This window comes from Apium graveolens, chromosome 3 (genome assembly GCF_009905375.1).
Source record: "Apium graveolens cultivar Ventura chromosome 3, ASM990537v1, whole genome shotgun sequence".
NCBI classification, from domain to species: Eukaryota; Viridiplantae; Streptophyta; class Magnoliopsida; order Apiales; family Apiaceae; genus Apium; species Apium graveolens.
This window is the reverse complement of record NC_133649.1, coordinates 153683442-153689634: the sequence shown is the minus strand read 5'-3', so window position 1 is coordinate 153689634 and position 6193 is coordinate 153683442. Positions and strand designations below refer to the sequence as shown.

The 6193-nt window shown below is 42.6% G+C and overlaps 1 non-coding gene across 1 annotated transcript; it reads left to right on the top strand.

The window, feature by feature from the left end:
* The first annotated feature begins 5127 nt into the window (after positions 1-5127).
* LOC141715681 (small nucleolar RNA R71) lies at positions 5128-5234 on the top strand. Its single transcript, XR_012572434.1, has one exon. It is a non-coding gene; the product is annotated as a small nucleolar RNA R71 (small nucleolar RNA).
* Positions 5235-6193: the final 959 nt, after the last annotated feature.

Below are 6193 nucleotides of genomic sequence, written 5' to 3'. Positions count from 1 at the left end.
TTAAATTAGATTAGGAGTGGGGTTGAGGGATAAAATCATGGGGTAATGGGAAAAGAATTTGTGGGTTTATGGGCTGTAATGGGTTTTTGTGTTTTTGTTTTTTTTTTTGTTTTTTTTTTTTCTGAACTGTAAAAAAAAAATTTCTGGAACTCGACCCCTGCGCGGCCGCTCAGCATTTCTGCGCGGGCGCGCAGAAAGCTGCGCGGCCGCTCAGCATAGCTGCGCGGGCGCGCAGAGGGTCTCTGGAAATTTTTTTTTTCAGCCCCTGTTTTCTGATTTTTTTGTGTTTTTGGATAGGTTATTAACTTCTAAGGGTTTCTGTAACAACAATTCATGGGTTGCCTCCCACGCAGCGCTTCTTTTTCATCATTAGCTTGACGTTCCGTTCCTTTCTCACGTAGTCAACAAAATGGCACTAACCACCTCTCGGTTTGCCATGTCCCCATAGTAGTGCTTCAACCGCTGACCGTTAACCTTGAATGCTTGGTCCGAATCATTCTCAAAAATTTCCACCGCTCCATGTGGAAACACAGTTTTGACAATAAAAGGTCCAGACCACCTTGATTTCAACTTCCCAGGAAAAAGTCGGAGCCGAGAATTGAATAACAGAACTTGTTGCCCTGGCACAAACAACTTAGGATGTAGCTTCCTATCGTGCCACCTTTTCACCTTTTCCTTATATATTTTGTTATTCTCGTACGCTTGAAGTCGAAATTCATCAAGTTCATTAAGCTGAAGCATTATTTTCTTACCAGCTGCATCTAAATCCAGGTTCAATTTCTTCAATGCCCAGTAGGCCTTATGCTCAAGCTCCGCCGGTAGATGACATCTCTTACCGTACACTAACTGAAACGGTGACATCCCAAGTGGAGTTTTGTATGCTGTTCTGTAAGCCCAAACAGCTTCATCGAGCTTTAAAGATCAATCCTTCCTTGACGGACAAACAACCTTCTCTAGAATGCGCTTATCTCTCTGTTAGACACTTCCGCTTGACCGTTTGTTTGCGGATGATAGGCAGTAGCTACTCGATGATTCACATTATAACGCTGTATCATAGAAGTGAACTTACGGTTGCAAAAATACGATCCTTCATCACTTATGATTACCCGAGGTGTTCCAAACCTTGTGAAAATTTGCTTATGAAGAAAATTTAGCACTGCCTTTGCATCATTTGTCGGTAAAGCTTTAACTTCGACCCATTTTGAGACATAATCGACTGCCAGCAAAATGTACTGATTATTGCAAGACGAGATAAAAGGCCCCATGAAATCGATTCCCCATACATCAAAGACCTCGACTTCAAGCATCACATTTAATGGCATCTCATCCTTCCTTGACAAATTTCCCACTCTTTGGCAACGATCACACCTTAAAACAAACTGATGAGCATCCTTGAACAAGGTGGGCCAGAAAAAACCTGTTTGCAGAATACGAGCTGCCGTTTTCTCACCTCCATAGTGTCCACCATAAACCGTGGAATGGCAGTCTCGTAATATCCCCTCCGTCTCACAGAACGGGATACATCTCCTGATGATCTGGTCAGCTCCCTGTCTAAACAAATATGGTTCATCCCACATATACCACTTCACCTCATGCAGAAACTTCTTCTTTTGCGCGGATGTCAAATTGGGAGGCATTATATTGCTGACAAGATAGTTTACAATATCTGCAAACCATGGTTCTTCCTCCTGAATTGCAAACAACTGCTCATCCGGAAAAGATTCATTGATTAACGTCCTATCTTGTGAAGTAGAATCGGGATTCTCCAACCTAGAGAGATGGTCAGCTACTTGATTCTCGGTACCTTTTCTATCTTTGATCTCTAACTCAAATTCCTGAAGTAAAAGCACCCAACGAATGAGTCTCGGCTTCGAATCCTTCTTAGAAACCAGATAGCGAATAGCTGCATGATCAGTGAATACTGTCACTTTCGTACCAAGCCGATAAGATCGAAATTTCTCAAAGCCAAAGACTATAGCCAAAAGCTCCTTCTCAGTAGTGGTGTAGTTCAATTGGGCCCCATTTAAAGTCTTACTCGCATAGTAGACCACATGGAAGAGATTTTTCTTGCGCTGTCCCAGAACTGCACCTACCGCATAGTCACTCGCATCACACATCATCTCAAACGGTTCTGTCCAATCTGGTGCTGTAATAACTGGTGCCGTGATCGAACTCTCCTTGAGAGTCTCGAATGCTGCCAAACATTCATCATCAAATTTGAAAGGCACATCTTTCTCAAGTAAATTGCACAACGGCTTAGATATCTTTGAAAAGTCCTTGATGAATCGCCGATAAAAACCCGCATGACCGAGAAAACTACGGATTCCTTTCACTGAATTAGGTGGGGGAAGATTTTCAATGACTCCCACCTTGGCCTTGTCCACCTCCAGACCTTTGCTAGAGACCTTATGCCCAAGGATAATGCCTTCACGCACCATAAAATGACATTTCTCCCAATTAAGCACCAAATTAGTTTCCACGCATCTTTTGAGTACGGCGCGCAGATTATTCAAGCATTCATCATATGAGTGTCCAAAGACGGAGAAGTCATCCATGAACACTTCGACGTTATTTCCAATCATGTCAGAGAATATAGCCATCATACATCTCTGAAAGGTGGTCGGGGTGCCACATAACTCAAATGAAACTCTACGAAAAGCAAATGTGCCAAATGGACAAGTGAAGGTAGTCTTTTCCTGATCCTCTGGTGCAATACAAATCTGATTATACCCGGAATACCCATCCAGAAGACAAAAATACTCATGTCCCGCCAATCTGTCAAGCATTTGATCAATGAATGGGAGAGGGAAGTGATCCTTTCTTGTGGCTTTGTTCAATTTTCTATAATCCATGCATACTCTCCATCCTGTAACTGTTCGAGTAGGGATGAGCTCATTTTTTTCATTTGCGACCACAGTGATACCTCCCTTCTTAGGAACACATTGTACAGGGCTCACCCATGAGCTGTCAGAAATAGGATAAATGATGCCTGCATCTAGCCATTTCAGAATTTCTTTCTTCACCACCTCCTTCATGATTGGGTTCAGTCTTCGCTGCTGTTCCACAGTTGGCTTACTACCTTCCTCTAACAGAATTTTATGCATACAATATGAAGGACTTATCCCCTTTATATCTGCTATAGTCCATCCTATAGCCGATTTGAATTCTCTCAAAATCCTTAAGTGCTTGTCTTCCTCACTACCTGAAAGGTCAGCTGAAATAATAACAGGTAACGTAGATGAATCACCTAAAAAGGCATACCTCAAGTGTTCAGGTAATGGTTTGAGCTCTAAGGTAGGCGCTTCCTCTATTGATGGTTTGAGCTTCCCTTCAGCGTTCTTGAGGTCAGAAGTACCAAGAGATTCAAATGGTATATCTAGCTTTCGCTTCCAGGGAGAAGCGTTCAGATATTGTAATTGCTCGTTGCTATCTTCATCATCACTGTCAAATTCCCCCACTAAGGCCTTTTCCAATGCATCAGACATTAGCATGTGATCGAGTTTCGAAGTAACCGCAGAATCAATCACATCCACTTTTAAGCACTCCTCATCTTCTGTAGGGAATTTCATTGCCTTGAATACGTTGAAGGTCACATCCTGATCTTGAACCCGCATAGTAAGTTCTCCTTTTTGCACATCTATCAAGGTACGGCCAGTCGCCAAGAAAGGTCTCCCCAAGATTATGGGAATCTTTTTATCTTCCTCAAAATCCAAAATAACAAAATCAGCAGGAAAGAAGAGCTTATCCACCTTGACGAGCACATCCTCAACTATGCCCCTTGGGTAAGTAATGGAACGGTCCGCCAATTGTAGCGACATGTATGTGGGTTTTGGATCAGGTAGGTCCAGCTTTTTAAAGATCGACAACGGCATCAGATTAATGCTTGCTCCCAAATCACAAAGGCACTTGTCAAAAGTTAGATTGCCAATGGTGCAAGGAATGGTGAAGCTTCCTGGATCTTTCATTTTTGGTGGTAACTTTTGTTGCAGAACCGCGCTGCATTCTTCCGTGAGAGCAACGGTTTCAAGGTCATCCAGTTTCACCTTCCTTGAAAGAATAGTCTTCATAAACTTCGCATAACTAGGCATTTGTTCCAGAGCCTCAGCGAAAGGTATATTGATGTGAAGTTTCTTGAACACCTCCAAAAACTTCCCGAACTGTCTATCCAGCTTCTGTTGCTGCAATCTCTTAGGAAAAGGTGGTGGAGGATAGAGCTGTTTCTCCCCTGTATTAGCCTCAGGCAGAGTGTGTTCAACAGTAGTCTTCCTTGGTTCCGCCGTTTTCTCCCTTTGCTTAGATTCTTCATCTCGAACTTCAGCTTCGGCTTCTTTTGCCTTTTCAGCATCAGCTACTTTTCCAGACCTTAAGGTAATAGCCTTGACTTGCTCTTTAGCTTCCTTTCTGCCTGGTACTTCCGTGTCACTGGGAAGAGTGCCAGGTTGACGATTGAGCACTGCATTGGTTAATTGACCGATTTGATTTTCCAAGGTCTTGATAGAAACCGCCTGACTCTTGCACAACAGCTTAAGTTCCTCAAAATCAGCACTAGTAGGTGCAGCTGCACTTCCCTGTTGAGGATATGATTGTCTTGTAGCATACTGCTGTGGTTGCTGGAATCCAGGTGGGTTAAACTGTTTACTCACTCCTTGCTGATATGGTGGCTGAATAGCATTCTGATTATTTCCCCAGCTGAAATTTGGATGATTTCTGTTGTTAGGATAATAGGTCGCTGGCACAGGCTGCTGTTGTCGCTGATAATTATTCACATACTGAACATATTCGTTGACAAGAGAACACTGATCCGTAGCATGAGAACCTGCACAAAGCTCACAAACCATAGCTATTTGATTAACTCCATACGTAGCCAAAGAATCAACCTTCATTGATAGCGCTTGGAGCTGGGCTGCAATAGCGGTGGCTGCATCAACTTCCAGAATACCTGCTACCTTGCCTGATGTCATCCTCTGAGTTGGGTTTTGATGCTCATTTGCAGCCATCGTCTCAATAAGATTGTACGCCTCAGTATAGCTTTTAGCCCATAAGGCGCCTCCAGCTGCTGCATCGAGCATGGGCCGAGATTGAGCCCCCAAACCATTATAAAAACCAGTGATTACCATCCAATCCGGCATTCCATGATGTGGACATTTTCTCAACATTTCCTTGTAGCGTTCCCAAGCCTCGCACATAGATTCTGTAGGTTGCTGCGCAAACTGAGTAAGAGCACTCCTCATAGCAGCAGTCTTTGTCATTGGATAAAACTTCACCAGAAACTTTTGCGCAAGATCTTGCCACGTAGTGATTGACCCAGCTGGTTCAGAATGTAACCAGTCTTTAGCCTTATCCCTCAGTGAGAATGGGAAAAGCCTCAACTTGATAGCCTCATCAGTCACGCCATTATACTTAAAAGTGCTGCAGATCTCGACAAAATTCCTTATGTGCATGTTGGGGTCTTCAGTTGCCGCTCCTCCAAAAGAAACAGAATTCTGCACCATCTGAATAGTGCCCGGCTTGATTTCAAAGGTGTTAGCTTGAATAGCCGGATGAAGGATGCTTGACTGAATGTCATCAATTTTAGGCCGAGAAAAATCCATAAGAGCTGGATCAGCTTGAACAATATGATCTCCCATGTTTACTGGTTCTTTCTGCTCAGTTCCTGAATCCGAATCCTCAAAATCTAACTTCTCCGATGTATCAAGAACTTCGTCTTTCTCCTCAGCTGTATCTAAGGTCCTCTTGCGAGCACGAGAACGAGTTTGCATAAACGTTTGCTAAAGTACCTGAAACACAACCGAAAAGAGTAATTAACTACTACGTCCTAATCACTGAGTCCTAATGACCAATGATGGTAAGTACATAAACTAAACAAATACGCCGAGTCCCCGGCAGCGGCGCCAAAAACTTGTTAGGGCGAAATCACGCACTAATATTCACGCAAGTATACGCGTTCGCAAGTAATATAGAATACTTTCTAGTTCGTTCCCTCAGAGACTCAGACTAATTTATTGTCTAATTTAACTCACTCACCAATGTATGATTACTTCTCAATGTTAAGATAATAACACTTAAAATTGTTGATTAAATATTAACTATAATTAACTACTTAATTAACCACTTAACTAACACTTCAATTTATCAATAATAAAACACTCATGAGATCACAACTTCATTATTACTTCCTTCTATAGCCATAGTT